The following is a 17,731-nucleotide window of genomic DNA, read 5'->3' on the forward strand; positions in this document are numbered from 1 at the left end:
ATATATATATATATATATATATATATATATATATATATATAACTAAATATATATATATATAACTAAATTTGTCAGCAAGAAAAATAGAATGATGGCTAACTTTGTCTAATGTTTTATGAAATTTTCCTGAGTAATGTAAACATAGCTGTTGAGAATGAGCAAACTGAATAAATGTGACATGAAATTTATAAATAAACTTTTCAACAAGGATGATGTTTTATAAAATAGGCCTAATTTAAAAGTTTCCAAAATCTTTTTGGTAACTTTAAAGTTCTACTAAGTTAAGTTGAATGATGGTTATTCATTGACTATCCAGATCATTTCCAAATGAGATAATGTGGGAATTCTCTGGCGAGCCAGTGGTTAGGACTCTTCACTTTCACTGCCAAGGGCCTGGGTTCAATCCCTGGTTGGGGAGCTAAGATCCCACAAGCCACGTGGTGCAGCCAAAAAATAAAATAAATAAAGTTTTAAAAAACAAATAAGGTAATGTACTAAAATATTAATTGCTAAATTTAAGTTTACCTGCTTTGGGCTTCCCATCTGAACTAAAGATTTTGGAGGTCTTTTCGTAAACACGTGTTGTGCCACATTGAAAAACTGTACACTGAGGAAGCCTGTGCTTCTAGAAGTATGAAATAGTATATTCATAAATTTGTTAATCTACAGAATGGTTGGTATATAACAGACAGCTCATAATTGCTTTCTTCCTAGTTTTCACTAGAAATTAAGGTTTATAAGAGTTAAGATTTTTAATTAATATATGGAATTAAAACTGCTAGAAATAATACCCCAAAGAAGGTAGAGAATTTTTCCTCCCCTACACCATATATATCTGGCTAAGCACACAGACCATTACTCTGTCAAATAAAAAACAAAGCCAGACTTAGTAAGGAGAGACTGTATTCAGAAGGATTCTTCAAGGGAAAAGGGGAACATATTGAAATAGGGCAGGGGGACCTACTGCAGTGAAGAACACCCAGATCCTGCATAAGGTCTTCCAAGTGTCTCAAGAGTCTTTTCAAAATATTTTCTTTTATAGGAATACTAGAAGGAACTGAGCTTTCTAGAATTAGGGAAAAGGGATGAAAAGATGGTGTAATGAGATGGCAGATCAGAGGTCTTCCTGTTCTCAGGAGATGCTGTCTACTGGCTCAGGTGAGATTGTGGCCAAAGTTCAGGGACCTGCAGGAAGGAAAGGAGCTTAACCAACATTTGGTTTAAAAGCAGCTTTTTCCAATTGATCACTGGGGATATGCAGTTCAGCTAATCACGTATGAGGCAAAGAATGGGAACTTGAAGGGTCCACATCTGGCCTTGTTACAGATAAACAAAGGGGACATCTGTGGGTCTTACCTAAGTCATGTGAGAAAGGGTGGTCCTTGCAGTTAGTAGTTTTCCATAACACAAAGGGTAAGGGGATTTTCTAACCTTCAGATACAATTCAATACTGCCAACTCATAGCATTGAATAGTTAAGGAGCCTTCAAGAACCTTCAAATTGTGTGTCTTATTGTGCCCTTTGATTTATTCATTCTACGAATATTTAATGAAAACCTGTTATGCACTACTGTGTATCTTCTGAGGATACAGTGTGAACCGTATCCCATAATGTTCCCTGCGGTATCAGCATCAGTCAGATGAGCCAGGAAACAAATAGCACGTTCGCGGTGTTCAGAAAAGAGACCCTGTTCAACAGTGTGGACAGTGTTAAGGGAACCCACCAGGAAGAGTATGAGTCCATAGGGCTAGGGGAAGAAGCAATTACTAGAACCCAGTTTTGCTCTAGTTGTAGCAAAGGGCTACAGGAGACGACGTGTGGCCTTCAGTGAAGAGTTCAAGTATGATTTTCAAAAAGTGAAAACCAGGATGGTCCTACTAACATAAAATGAACACATATTGAAGATTTTGTTCCATTCATTCATTCATGAAGGAACAGGTGAAATGGTAAGGCAGGTTCAAATTCAAGGACATACTTTATACAGTCAGTCAAAGAAATCCTAAAATGAATTCTCTAATAGGTACAAAAGTGACTAATGCTTATACATGAATATCTGTAGCAGTATTATTCATAAGAGCCAAAAAGTGGAAACAACTCAAATGTCCATTAATTGATGAAAGGAGAAACAATATGTGCTGCATCCATACAAGGGGATATCATTCAGGCATAAAAAGGAATGAAACACTACAGTCACTACAACATGGATGAAGCTTGACAACATGATGCTCAGTGAGGGAAGCCAGACACAAAAGACCACATATTGTATGAGTCCATTTATATGAAATGTCCGTAAGAGGCAAATCTATATGGACAAAAAGTAGATTTGTGGTTCCCAGTAGGTGGGAAGAGAGAGAATGGGGAAGTGACAGCTAAAGGTCACAGGGTTTTCTATGGAGAGGTGATGGATAAGTAGTTACACAACTATGTATTTTCATGTTACAAATACTGCCGGAGAGGAAAGAATGCATAGGCAAAGCACAGAGGAGTTTTAGGGAAATGAAACTATTCTGCACGATACTGTAATGGTGTGTATGTGTTACTCTATACCATTTGTACAACACTGGAGTCCAGCTGTGGGGAATGTCATTAGTGGAGGTGGCTGTGCATGTGTGAGGGCCAGGAGTATATGGAAACTCTCCACTTTCTGCTCAGTTTTGCTGTGAACCTAAAACTGCTCTAAAAATATAAAGTCTATTTTTTTAGGTGGGAATATAAATTGGTACAGCCACTATGGAGAATGGTATGGAGGTTCCTGGAAAAACTAAAAATAGAGCTACCATATGATCCAGCAATCCCACTCCTAGGCGTATATCTGCAGAAAACCATAGTTCAAAAAGATACATGCACCCCAATGTTCATTGCAGCACTATTTACAATAGCCAGGACATGGAAACAACCTAAATGTCCATCAACGGATGAATGGATAAAGAAGATGTGGTATATATATATTTATATATGATATTACTTTTTATATATATATAATATTACTCAGCCATAAAAAGGAACAAACTAATGCCATTTGCAGCAACATGGATGGACCTAGACATTGTCAGACTGAGTGAAGTAAGACAGAGAAAGACAAATATCATATGATATCACTTATATGTGGAATCTAAAAAAAATGGTACAAATGAACCTATTTACAAAACAGAATCACAGATGTAGAAAACAAACTTATGGTTACCAAGGGGGATGGGGGGAGGGATAAATGGGGAGATTGGGATTGACATATACACACTACTATATATAATAGAATAGATAACTAATAAGAACTTACTGTACAGCTCACGGAAGTCTACTGAGTATTCTGTAATGACCTAGATGGGAGAAGAATCTAAAAAAGAATGGATATATGTATATGTATGTATACATATGTATATGTATAACTGACTCCCCTTGCTGTACAGCAGAAATTAACACCACATAATAAATCAACTATACCCCAATAAAAATTAATTTTAAAAAATATTTAGTCAAGGGGCTTCCCTGGTGGCGCAGTGGTTGAGAGTCCGCCTGCCGGTGCTGGGGACGCGGGTTCGTGCCCCGGTCCGGGGAGATCCCACATGCCGCGGAGCGGCTGGGCCCGTGAGCCATGGCCGCTGAGCCTGCGCGTCTGGAGCCTGTGCTCCGCCACGGGAGAGGCCACAGCAGTGAGAGGCCCGCGTACCGCAAAAAAAAAAGAATTTAGTCAAAAAAGTCTATTTAAAAAAAAAGTACACCTAAAAAGCATGAATTTTACTCTATGTCAATTAAAGCTCAATCCGTGATTTTAAAGATGCATTTTTCTAGATGATTAGATAGATTTTGAATAAGCTTGTCAAGATATACCTCTGAGATCTCTCTAAAGAATCTGCCATTCAGCTTCAAGAAATGCAGTTCCCCGAGAGCTTCCAGCTGTCGACGCCTTCAGGATCTGCCCCAGATGTCATTCTTCCTCGGCAGCCCAGCCATGATGATACAGCAACGGCACTAGGTCTTCTGACCAAGGTGGCACTCCTTAGTAAGTCATCTTCACTTCCAAGTTCTACATTGGCTTGGCTGGAACTTGGTCAGTTCCGGATTGCAGTCTGAGGTTCTTTCTGCCCAATCCTGCTTCCTTCTCATGTACATTTGTGAGTCATTCTCTCTCAATAATGATCCTGACTCAGTCTCAGCCTCCACTTCCTAGGGAACCCCACTGACACACATGTGAAGCAACGATACTGAGAGGACATTACAGCCATGTATCTGCTTTTTTCCCAAGTTTTAGATAAAATGTTCTTAACATAAGGTGACCTGGCAGAAAGGGAGATAAGGGGAATCAATGCCCAGCCCACAGTAACCTCATGGTTGGCCAGGTGTCACTCTCAGCTTGAAGATGTTCTCAGGATTTTTTCCACATGACCCCCTTCATCTTCAAAGCCAACCAGGACAGGCTGAATCCTTCTCAAGTGCTGAATCTCTCTGGCTTCCAACTTTCTCCATCTCTGACTTCTAGATCTAGATTTAAAGTCCGTAGATGTCTAGGGACTTCCCTGGTGGTCCAGTGGTTAAGAATCCATCTTGCAGTGCAGGGAACACGGGTTCAATCCCTTGTCAGGGAACTAAGATCCCACATGCCATGGGGCAACTAAGCCCGCATGCCACAACTACTGAGCCCCACCTGCTCTGGAGCCTGCACGTCACAACTACAGAAGCCCGCGCACCACAACTACGACCCAAAGCAGCCAAATAAATAAATAAGTAAAAATTTAAAAAAAAATAAAGATGTATCTAGAAGGTGGTTCCTAGAGAAGGAGATACATGATGATTTAGAACATGCTCGACATCCATATAATAAAGGAGTGTCCAGGTGCCAAAATGAATGGGTCACCTCAAGCTGTTTGCCTAGAACCTCACAATTAAATGACATTTCTGAAATGGAGTCCGGGACACAGATTTCATTAAACCAAAGAAAAACACATTGGGACACCATGGAATGGTATCTTACGGAGAGAGTGAGAAATCTCCGCCAGAGACACACCATCCAGGCTCGGAACAGGTGTCAAACGGCTCATCTTTTAGCTACATAGAAAGCTGGTCACCTTTAGATAGTCAAAGAGCAAGATACCTATTTTGCAATCAGTGACGCTGATTTTCAGATTATTTATTTTAAATTCCTATAAAGATCAACCTTTTGTACGAAAAATGTGTATATAAAAATTATATGTTCTCCGGAGACTTCCATGGTAGTGCAGTGGTTAAGAATCTGCCTGCCAATGCAGGGGACACGGGTTCAATCCCTGGTCCAGGAAGATCCCACATGCTGTGGAGCAACAAAGCAACAAACATAGCCACGACTACTGAGCCCGCACTCTAGAGCCTGCGAGCCACAACTACTGAGCCCATGAGCCACAACTACTGATGCCCACGTGCCTAGAGCCCATGCTCCGCAACACGAGAAGCCACCGCAATGAGAAGCCCGCGCACCGCAACGAAGAGTAGCCCCTGCTCGCCGCAACTAGAGAGAGCCCGCGCGCAGCAACGAAGACCCAACGCAGCCAAAAATAAACAAATAAAAGAAATTTTTAAAAAATTATGTGTTTTCCTTAATTCTGGTGCTTTGGGGCTTGCAAATGGCTTATTGTACGTTTCACAATAAAAAAAATTTTTGAAGCTTTAGAAGGAAGGAAGGGAGGGAGGGAGGAAGGGAGAACTTGTGTGATTAGTTCAGGCCCCCTTGGACAATCTCTCTTTTGATTCACTCCAAGTCAACTGAGCAAAATCTACAAAACCCCTTTTACCACATAATAGAATCATGGGAGGGTGATATCCCAACATATTCACAGGAGAGGGAATTATGCGAAGTCCAGGGTCATCAGGGGTGGTCTTAAAATTCTGCCTACCACATTCAGCAAATTGTCAAAATACATATTCCTGAGTCTCAACCCAGAAATTCCAAATCAATAGGTCAGGTCTCAGGTGACCCCCAAGTCTCTGTGTTATTTAAAGCTCTCCAGATTTTTCTTGTAGTTCGCCAGGCATAGAAACTCCCTCATGGTTGTGTCTCTTAAGCCTGGAATAGTGATAACATGTGTTTAATTTTTAGCAGAAGATCTGAATCAGGGGATGGGGCACGAGGTAATAAGAGAAAAAGAAACAAATGGACAGAATATATCATGAGAAAGAGAGTTATGGGGAACCACTCGAAAGGAAAAAAGAGAGATGCAGGAAAGTAATGAAAAAGGAAAACCGTCATTGCAGAGAATTTTTAGATTTTCACCGTTTCTAAGTCACCCCCAGAAAGTTCAAGCTACCCAGGGAAAGGCAAGATGTGAATGTAAAGCAGGAAGGAGAGGAGATGAAAAGCGTTCTGGAGATGGGTGATGGTAATGGTTGCACAACAAGATGAATGAACTTAACACCACTGGACTGTATGCTTTAAAATGGTTAAGATATTATGCGTATATTACCAGAATGAAACTTTTTTTATTAAATGAGAAGGGATGTCACAAATCATTCACGCGGTTGCATAAAAATAGTAACACATGGGTGCCAACATTTCTTTAACTGACGTACAAATGTATGTATGTGTTTTCAAGTTTTTGTTTCTATTTTGGTCTCATAAAATTAATTTGCCTTAACCCTATCACCGATAATTCCACTTCTAGGTATTTCCCTGAAAGAAATGAACATGTGTTCGCAGACACTTGCTCAACAAGTTTTGTAGCAGTTTTACTTATAATATGCAAAAATGGGAAACAACGCAAATGTCCATTACCTGGGGAGTGCATAGACAGACTGCGCTCCATTCGTATAATGAAATGTTATTTGACAGTTTTAAAAAGAAGAATGAACTACAGCTACACAGAACTTGGATGAAACTCAGAAACATTATTTTCAGTGACAGAAGCCAGACCAAAAAAAAAATAAATAAATACACACTATATATCTCCAGATTATCAGAAGTTCAAGAATAGACAATGTCGGGACTTCCCTGGCGGTCCAGTGGTTAGGACTACACGCTTCCACTGCAGGGGGCCTGGGTTTAATCCCTGGTTGGGGAACTAAGATCCCATTTAAAAAAAAAAAAAATAGACAATGTTTATGGATTGTAATAGATATCAGAACATTGATTACAACTGGGGATATTGACTTGGGAGGGGCACATAAGGAAATTTCTGGACTGATGGAAATGATCTAAATGGGGAAAGTGTTACCAAGGCTGTTGTCCCAGAATTACACCCTTGCCCCTTCCTCCAACGGAAACCAGTTGCTCTTGTCTAAGTTTCAAGAGGCAGCTGCAAATAGAGAAACAAGCACTGGTTGGAACCAGCTAGGCCCAAGATGTCAGAAGATTTGACTTCTAGTAGACCTTGAGCCTCCTATACGCTCACTGTGATACATTAGTATGCAAATGACACACCCACCAGCACCATGACAGTTGACAATTGTTATGACAACTGGAAAAGCCCATACAAGAACCGAAAAGGAGTTTAGGCTAGGACCTGGCACTGGTCCGGGTGACCGATTCGTTAACAAAAAGAATGTGGGTTACGCAGGTAAAGGCATTTGTCAATGCTCTTTGAGCTTTACTTGTAATTATGTAAATTATATCTCAATTTTTAAGACCCTGTGATTTGGGTTTTGTAATTAAGAGAATTTATCTCACATGCACTAGCCAGTGCTCTCGAGTAGCAGTTAAAACATTTTTCTGCTAACAAATTGGAAGTCGAGCGGCCCCCAAAGCTATGCTCAGGCATGAGAAAGAGAATGGAGAATTCACAGAGAGAGAAATAATAAATGAAGGCCAGAAATCATAGGCAGCTGGGCTTGTAGAACACTAGAACTGCCTGTTAAAAGAACCAAAAGGAAAAGAAGAACCAACAGGAAAAAAAAAGAACCAGCAGGTAAAAAAGAAAAAACCCTTGTTATGAACTGAATGTGTGTCCTCCCTCCCCACCCCCCATTCATATATTGCAGGCTTAACCCCCATCATGATGGCATTGGAGTTGGGGCTAAAAGGGAAGTGTGATATTGTGATATTGTTGGGGGAGACACTGACCAAAACCACCCACCCTGGCCAGCCAAGATAGTAGCCACTTGCCTGAGTTATCTTACCGCAGGAGGTCCTGGTAAGGAACGTGGAACTAACAAGCTACCACTAACTGGAAGAATTCAAGAAAGGTCAAAAGGAGAGAGGATACAGACACCAGTCCATATGTCCTACAAAACTCCCAGAATCCTCGCTGGAATCCATCTTGGCGGAGCGATGCACGCACCACCAGGAAAGACCCTGAGTCAGAGTGATTGGCCAGAGACAACCTGGAAACTAACCCCGTCACCATCAAACCCGAGACTGCGAGCCATGTGGCAGAGCAGTCGTCCTGGGTTCCCTTACCCTGCTGCTCTCCCCCCCGGGGCGCACCTAACCCAATAAGGTCTCCTGCTTTGTCGGCACGTGCGTGTCCTTGGACAATTCATTTCCAAGCGTTAGACAAGAGCCCGCTCTCGGGCCCTGGAAGGTGTCCCCTTCCTGCAACAAATGGCGACTCTGGTGGGGCCCCTTCTTCGCTACGACAAACATCCTGACCACTCAGAGTACTTGGGGACCAGCTCGCCCGCCAACGGACCAGACCCAGTGGCCGCAACCGGGACCCTTTGTCCCCCTGGTCTCCTCCTGACGTGGACGACTGACCAGAGTGCCCCAGCCAAGTAAGGAGCAAGAGACTTTATTGACTCTCTTTCCCTTTCCCTCTCCCTTTCCTCTTTTCAACCCCTCCTATCCTACCCTTTGTTTCTTCTGTCCTGCTGGATGCTGGAGTCTGGTTGGAGGGCCTCAGCCTGACCTGAGAGTCAGAGCCTGATCACCTCGTCGGCAAAGAACTAATTCTGATCTGGTATCCGGTACCGTATCTGGTATCTAGTTTCTGGTTTCTGGTTTCTGGTAGGGCTGAGTTCCTATCCTCCTTTCCTAGAAGCCCAGGGGACAGTTCTGTAACGCCTGGGCGTCTGCAGGTGGCAGGAGACGTTCGTTCGTAAGGCCACCCCTACGTCCCCCATCCTTCCCCTCCTCTTTCAACTTGGCCTCCTTTCCTCCCTTAGAAATCTTTGAAGACCCAAGATAGCTCCATTTACTCTGTTTGTTAGTACTTGGTTGTATCTCTGTAGGAGGTTTTTTTGAGAGATTGCAATCTTGTATTTAAGCGAGTGTCTGATTAGGACGGCCACGCCCGTGTGTTTTATTCTTTGTGTTCTGTGTTGTGATTTGTGTTGGCCATTCTGCCTTGTGAAATGAAAAACTCTGGTTCTGTTCCACCGTGGAGCCCTCTTGAGCAAATTCTGTCTGACTGGAAAGATTCTAACTGTGAGCCCATAACTAAGAAAGAGATAACATTTTATTATAACATAGTGTAGCCACCATATCCTTTGGACTCCAGTGAAAATTGTTTTAGGAAAAACTCTTGAAAATTCCAAAACTGGTTCTTTTTTTTTTTTCATATACAGTTAGAAACAGCAAGCTTGATAAAATGTCTTTTCAGAATTCTGACCCTGAGGGAACAAGTCCTTCTAGGAGAACTTGCTTTTCTCTCCCTGTGCCTTGAGACCAGGACTCTCAGGAACACTTATCTCATCTAGACCATCTCTAATTCCTGAAACTGAGGAAAAAAACGGGAAGAAGCCTTTTAAATTTTTCCTTATTCTAACTGTTATTTCTTAACTAGTGAGTTTTATATTGTGATATCTGATTCATGACTAAGTTTAGAAAATGAAGCTAGATCTCTCGTTGTGTCTGTCTGGGTAGATGTGTGTCTCAGTATGTGTCTTTGTCTTTGGATAATACTGCTGAGGTTAATTGGTAAATGAGCTCTGTTTAATTGCCTTAAGGAAAAGTAAGCACTTACAAATCGAACAATTCTAAATACAAGAGAAATTAAGCTAAATGAATTTCAGGTTCACATGAACTGGAACATATTCAGTATTCAATTAAGACCTGGTATGAATGCTTGCTTGTTGATCTAATTAATATAGACATGTCTTTAGAGTCATCAACATTAAGTATAATACTTTCATTTTGCCTCAGTTTAACATAAGCTAAATAAAATCCTGTTACAAATTTGTCAGCAAGGAAAGTAACTCGATGTGAAGAAAATTTTAAGGAAAGAAAATTCAAATGAGATAAGAGCTTTGGGTGAACTTTTTAGGTATATTTATAGTTTAGGAATGTCTACTTAAGAATAATCTCTCCAGATATTCGACAACTTGAAATTAGAGTTGTACTAAAATAAGTTAAGTGATGAAACGTTTGTGGAAAGTGAACCCCGAGAAAAGAGTTTTGTGCGTGGTTAGGATTAACTAAGCTCAAATTTAATAGAATAATAATAAGTATAAATTTAATAGAGTAAATGAATTTTAAAAGCAAGCTGGTGTAAAACTTGAATTTGGCTTTAATCTTTGTTAAGAAGACAAGTTTTCTTAAAATGTTGAGCTGCCTCTGATAACAGATTTTAAGTTTCTTTACCTTTTAAGTGACCTGTTCTATATTTGCCTTTGAAATCTTTTACGGTCACTTTGGCTAAGTGAATAACTATTGTTTCAGAGTGACCTATGATCCTATCTGACCGTTTTACACCCTTTTGATATTTTTTTGACAAAACTTCCCATATCAAATTGTAATGAAGTTTCTTTGACCTCTACCTAACTTTGGGATGCTTCAAAGGGCCCCTGAAACAACCCAAAGGGAAATAATTAAACTAATTAAGTTCAATTGGTATGTTAAATTACGTGGGAAGTATTGTCAAATGAGTAATAAATCTTCTTAGGTTATATTGTATGGTAAATGTTAACTAATATAGATATTCTAGAAATTATATGGAATTTCTAAAAATCTGACACGTCCTGGTAAAATGTTATTAGTCATAATTCTAGTTATTATCTGAAAGTGTTGTATGTCACAGCAGTAACGAAGTTTCTTTGTCAATTGCATTGTAGTCAGATTTTAAACATGCCTTCTTAAGTCTCTTGTCATTATAGACGGTTATACTTTTAATCTGATGCCTTTACAAAAATGCTTCCTCTTCAAGATTTATAGAAAGGACTTTTGGATAAATACAACTTTCTGACTTTCAGACCATAATGCTGAATTGGGTAAGAAATTAAAGAATCTTAAAGGAAAAACCTGATGGCTGTAAGGCCAACTGGCCCGAGGCAGGGGGACACAATCAGATTCACAGGTTGCAAGAACGAAATTCTCCGGACCACCCAGTTCCAGAAACTGCCCTGGCGACATTCCGGACCACCCAGTTCCAGGAACTGACCTGGGGACTTTGAAACCAGCCCAGCCTTCCGGCCTTTCGAGGGGCAGGACTAACGGTCCCCCAGGATACCCGAAAAGACCACCAAATAAGGAATACCCTGCGCCCTCCCAGATTCACCACACCCCTTTCCCTTCCTCCCCTATAAAATCTTGCCCAACCCTCCCCGGGCGCGACTTCGCCCGGGAGCGCTCCCTAATAAAGCTCACTTGAAGCTTTCCTCTAGTTCGTGGTGCCGTTTGTTAAGATCCGACCTTACAATGGCTTCATGAAAAGTTATCAAAAAGGATTAATTACGTGGGACTGAGTGAACTGGTGAATATGGTTATAATTTTTATGGTTTCTATCTGAAATTTTACTGGTTTAAATCTGTGATTTCCAGATGTGATTTCCCTCAAACTAATTATGACTTACAGTAATTTGGTTAATTATACCTTTGTAAGCAGAATTGAAACATTTATCTTTTCTCTCTAACTGCTCCCTCCAGAGATTGGAAGCTCTTAAGTTCCCAGCAACTTTATCAGATAAATTAGGAAAGCTACCTTACTAACAGGTACAGAAATCTCAAGGTATTTTGGGGACCTTGAAAAGCGAGGAATTCACCTAAATCTGTTAGGCAAACTCTGTGATAAGCCCTTGGTGTGACTTTCCTAGCCCTGAGAGGTCTTTTGAAAGTTCAGTCTGAGACACCTTATAAAAATCTCAGCAAACAAAAAAGTCTGTATTATCAATTACAGTTATATAAATCATCAGGCCAAGCTTATTGAGACCAGATTTATTTTGCAAACAAACTAGTCTTGATCTGGTTATATTTGGTAAAAATCAGGGTAATTTTAGAGAGAAAAAGATTCTGTTTCAGTGAACATTAAATTCCAGGTTTGTTAATGGAAGTCTGTATTTACTAAGACTCACCTCCCAAATAGTTCCTTGCTGATACATTATATTAATGTAAAGTTTAATTGAATTGTTAAAAGGACACTCTAAGTTTGTTTCTGAAGCTTATCTCAGTAATCTGTCTTTGAATGAAGATCAGATGCTTCACGACCTGCAACCAGGGATTATGGAAAAGACATAATTTAAAAGACTATCTCCAACCTGGATGGAAGGACCCTTATCAGGTACTCTTAACTAGGTTATGCACAGTGAAACTGAAGGGAATTGACTCTTGGATTAATTTCCAATCACAAAGGGCCTCTGCACTGGCCTAGCCTATAGAGAGGATGGCTGACCTCAAAATCACCTTAAAACAATGCTCAAACAGAGGAGAAACTACATTCACACCAAGACGAGAAGAAGACAATATCAGAAGTAGACAGTTTACATAAGATGCTGGACCTGACTCGTGTGATCATTGATAATGCTTTCTTGACTTCTTGGAACTTTGAATATGAGTTAAATGTTTTTCTATCATGGGCTCAATCCTATGCTAATTTTAAAAATCAATCCACTAGAGAGCCTCATCCACCAGAGGGCAGACAGCAGAAGCAAGAAGAACTACAGTCCTGCAGCCTGTGGAGTAAAAACCACATTCACAGAAAGATAGACAAGATGAAAAGGCAGAGGGCTATGTACCAGATGAAGGAACAAGATAAAACCCCAGAACAACAACTAAATGAAGTGGAGATAGGCAACCTCCCAGAAAAAGAATTCAGAATAATGATAGTGAAGATGATCTAGGTCCTCGGAAAAAGAATGGAGGCAAAGATCGAGATGATGCAAGAAATGTTTAACAAAGACCTAGAAGAATTAAAGAACAAACAAACAGAGATGAACAATACAATAACTGAAATGAAAACTACGCTAGAAGGAATCAATAGCAGAATAACTGAGGCAGAAGAATGGATAAGTGACCTGGAAGACAGAATGGTGGAATTCACTGCTGTGGAACAGAATAAAGAAAAAAGAATGAAAAGAAATGAAGACAGCCTAAGAGAACGCTGGGACAACATTAAACACAACATAGGTGTCCCAGAAGGAGAAGAGAGAGAGAAAGGACCCGAGAAAATATTTGAAGAGATTATAGTCGAAAACTTCCCTAACATGGGAAAGGAAATAGCCACCCAAGTCCAGGAAGTGCAGAGAGTCCCATACAGGAGAAACCCAAGGAGAAACACACCGAGACACATAGTAATCAAATTGGCAAAAATTAAGACAAAAACAAATTATTGAAAGCAGCAAGGGGAAAAACAACAAATCACGTACAAGGGAACTCCCATAAGGTTAACAGCTGATTTCTCAGCAGAAACTCTACAAGCCAGAAAGGAGTGGCATGATATACTTTAAAGTGATGAAAGGGAAGAACCTACAACCAAGATTACTCTATCCGGCAAGGATCTCATTCAGATTCGATGGAGAAATCAAAAGCTTTACAGACAAGCAAAAGCTAAGAGAATTCAGCACCACCAAACCAGCTCTACAACAAATGCTAAAGGAACTTCTTTAAGTGGGAAACACAAGAGAAGATAAGGACCTATAAAAACAAACCCAGAACAATTAAGAAAATGGTCATAGGGACATACATATCAATAATTACCTTAAACGTGAATGGATTAAATGCTCCAACCAAAAGGCACAGGCTTGCTGAATGGATACAAAAACAAGACCCGTATATATGCTGTCTACAAGGGACCCACTTCAGACCTAGGGACACATACAGAGTGAAAGTGAGGGGATGGAAAAAGATATTCCATGCAAATGGAAATCAAAAGAAAGCTGGAGTAGTGATACTCACATCAGATAAAATAGACTTTAAAATAAAGAATGTTGCAAGAGACAAGGAAGGACACTACATAATGATCAAGGGATCAATCCAAGAAGAAGATATAACAATTATAAATATATATGCACCCAACATAGGAGCACCTCAATACATAAGGCAACTACTAACAGTTATAAAAGAGGAAATCAATAGTAACACAATAATAATGGGGGACTTTAACACCTCACTTACACCAATGGACAGATCATCCAAAATGAAAATAAATAAGGAAACAGAAGCTTTAAATGACACAATAGACCAGATAGATTTAACTGATATTTATAGGACATTCCATCCAAAAACAGCAGATTACACTTTCTTCTCAAGTGCACACGGAACATTTTCCAGGATAGATCACATCTTGGGTCACAAATCAAGCCTCAGTAAATTTAAGAAAATTGAAAATCATATCAAGCATCTTTTCTGACCACAATGCTATGAGATTAGAAATGAATTACAGGGAAAAACACGTAATAAACACAAACACATGGAGGCTAAACAATACGTTACTAAATAACCAAGAGATCACTGAAGAAATCAAAAAATACTTAGAGACAAATGACAATGAAAACACGACGATCCAAAACCTATGGGATGCAGCATAAGCAGTTCTAAGAGGGAAGTTTATAGCTATACAAGCCTACCTCAGGAAACAAGAAAAATCTCAAATAAACAATCTAAACTTACACCTAAAGGAACTAGAGAAAGAAGAACAAACAAAACCCAAAGTTAGCAGAAGGAAAGAAATCATAAAGATCAGAACAGAAATAAATGAAATAGAAACAAAGAAAACAACAGCAAAGATCAATAAAACTAAAAGCTGGTTCCTTAAGAAGATAAACAAAATTGATAAACCATTAGCCAGACTCATCAAGAAAAAGAGGGAGAGGACTCAAATCAATAAAATTAGAAATGAAAAAGGAGAAGTTACAAAAGACACTGCAGAAATACAAAGCATCCTAAGAGACTACTACAAGCAACTCTATGCCAATAAAATGGATAACCTGGAAGAAATGGACAAATTCTTAGAAAGGTATAACCTTCCAAGACTAAACCAGGAAGAAATAGAAAATATGAACTGACCAATCACAAGCACTGAAATTGACACTGTGATTAAAAATCTTCCAACAAAAAAAAGTCCAGGACCAGATGGCTTCACAGGCGAATTCTATCAAATATTTAGAGAAGAGCTAACACCCATCCTTCTCAAACTCTTCCAAAATATTGCAGAGGAAGGAACACTCCCAAACTCACTCTATGAGGCCACCATCACCCTGATACCAAAACCAGACAAAGATACTACGAAAAAAGAAAATTACAGACCAATATCACTGTTGAATATAGATGCAAAAATCCTCAACAAAATACTAGCAAACAGAATCCAACAACACATTTAAAGGATCATACACCATGATCCAGTGGGATTTATCCCAGGGATCCAAGCGTTCTTCGATATACACAAATCAATCAATGTGATTCACCATATTATCAAACTGATGAATAAAAACCATATGCTCATCTCAATAGATGCAGAAAAAGCTTTTGACAAAACTCAACACCCATTTATGATAAAAACTCTCCAGAAAGTGGGCATAGAGGGAACCTACCTCAACATAATAAAGGCCATATACAACAAACCCACAGCAAAAAAGAAAAAAAAAATCAATCCAATTGCTGGGTCTGTGGCCAATTACCTGTGTCTAGTACTTCTGGTTTACCTGAGTGGATTTCTCCACTCCAAGGCTCTCATCGGTTGGCCCTTAGGAAATTTATTTTAAAAGAAATATTATAATTATGTTCAGCTCACTATTGATATTAGTTGGGATCCCCTCACCTGGCCAGTTACTAATGCCTGCTCTGACCCTGGCCGTAAATATGAATTTTCCTCTATCACTCAAGTTCAATCAGAGCAACAGGCACAATTTCAGCCAAGGAATAAAACCTCCCACAATTATGGGATGGATTTATGGAGTTAACACCAGGCTATGGTCATTGAAGTTTAAAGGCTCCTCTATGTTGGGAACAATTAAATCATACTAAGGATAACCAGTCTAGTAACACTAGGAAACGGGGCTGGGTGCCTTATGGACAGTCCCAGTGTATAATTTCCCTGAAAGATCGGGATTGGTACAGAACAGATGAAGTCAGATGACCTGGGATATACTGGGCTTCACCTGATGGAAGTTCTTGACTTAAATTCTGACTTATGACTTTACTAATACTGTTAGCTCTATTATTTTTGATATTGTCTGTTTTACAGAATTGTTGTTTCTTGCATTACCAAATGTGTAACTGAGTCTCTGATAAAGTGATGATATCCAATTCCACATAAGATCAATGATGGTAAGAGTGTAACTCTAGATATGGGAAGAAGCAAGAGGGAATATTTTCCTGGACCCTAAGAGAATAGTAAGACAAGTGGTCCAGAGACTTTTTGCTACTCGTAATGCCTAGTCCTGTAATAGCACACTGAGTGGCCTCTCAGTGAAATCTTCACCAGACCTGGAAATGAGAATTCCTAGCACCGTGGGATGAAATGGTCATGAAGTAACCCCAAACCATGGTCGAATTTATGACCCTGAAGGGCCCCTGCCAACTGAAAATTGGCACTGCCATCTGCCTCTGCAAGGATTAGGTCAGCAGCCACTGACTTACAACACCCCCTGAAAGGAGTTCTGGGTGGAGATCGGGAATGAGGCACTCTGTGCTCTGGGAAAAATACTGGCAGAACAGGCCTTCAGACAGCTAGATACTTTCAGGAGAAGATTTTATGAGCCCAAATTCTTGCATCTTCTCATATCTAGAGAAGCACTAAAATCATTAACAGTGACATCTGCTTTGGCCATTAAGGAGAGAAATGTAATTGAAAGACAAATGGAGTAGCTGTGGTTCAGACATCCAAGGTTAATACTAGGTGGCATTATGGACGTGATTTCCAACAAGTCTTGTATTGCTAAGAACTTGAGTTTTCTGAGCTGTGTCAGACTTGAGATGTCACCAGCCATTCTCAAAACAATGTCTGCTGGCGGCTGGTGGCTGCAACTTTATGGTTTCAGGGTATCCTCTTGGAACTATTAAATTTTTAGAAAATGAAATTGCTTTAGATCAGATATTAACAGAAGGAGGAGACATATAGTGGTCAGTAGCTCCTGTTACGTATATGTTAATACCACATTGGAAGTTAAAATCTACTTAAAGTCAACAACTGGCTACCTGGGTACAAGTCTCCCCAAGGTGCAAGGTCCAGACTGGGTTTCAAGGCTTATTCTTACACCAAAATGGTGGACCAAGGGATGGAGATTTTAATCATACTAAACTCAGATCAAGGCAGAACTATGTCCAATTCAGTGTCTGTTCTCCAAATCGAGGCGGGACTCTGCCCCATTTTAGCAGGAAGTTGCCAGAGCTATTGTCACCCAGTTTCCTGAATTAAAACTGAGCAGGACTCTGTGAGGCTCCAGGATATAAATCCTTTCTTTGTCCCCTGTTTCTTGTTTGTAGGATACAGACTTCGTTCAGCCTCCTTGCCCTTCCCTGAGTTCCAAAGGGCAGATTCAAACAGTTGCTAATCAGAGAAGGGAAGGGATGCAAATACAGGGGAGGAACAGTCAAATGGTAGTGCAGCCTTGGAGCAAGAGTATGCATAACAGTACCTTTGAGTTCTTCTGCAGAACTGGGGCCCCCACCCAGGTGGAGGATG

The 17,731-nt window shown here is 40.1% G+C and overlaps 1 long non-coding RNA gene across 1 annotated transcript; it reads right to left on the reverse strand.

Annotated features, from left to right (window-relative positions):
• Positions 1-886: 886 nt before the first annotated feature.
• On the reverse strand, positions 887-4,023 carry LOC113608853 (uncharacterized). The gene is made up of 2 exons (XR_003428434.1): positions 3,829-4,023; positions 887-1,185 (listed from the first exon to the last, which is right to left on the reverse strand). It is a non-coding gene; the product is annotated as an uncharacterized LOC113608853 (long non-coding RNA).
• Between the last annotated feature and the right edge of the window lie 13,708 nt (positions 4,024-17,731).

This window comes from Aethalodelphis obliquidens, unplaced genomic scaffold (genome assembly GCF_003676395.1).
Source record: "Aethalodelphis obliquidens isolate GAN/ISIS:26980383/991018 unplaced genomic scaffold, ASM367639v1 scaffold53, whole genome shotgun sequence".
Taxonomy (NCBI): domain Eukaryota; kingdom Metazoa; phylum Chordata; class Mammalia; order Artiodactyla; family Delphinidae; genus Aethalodelphis; species Aethalodelphis obliquidens.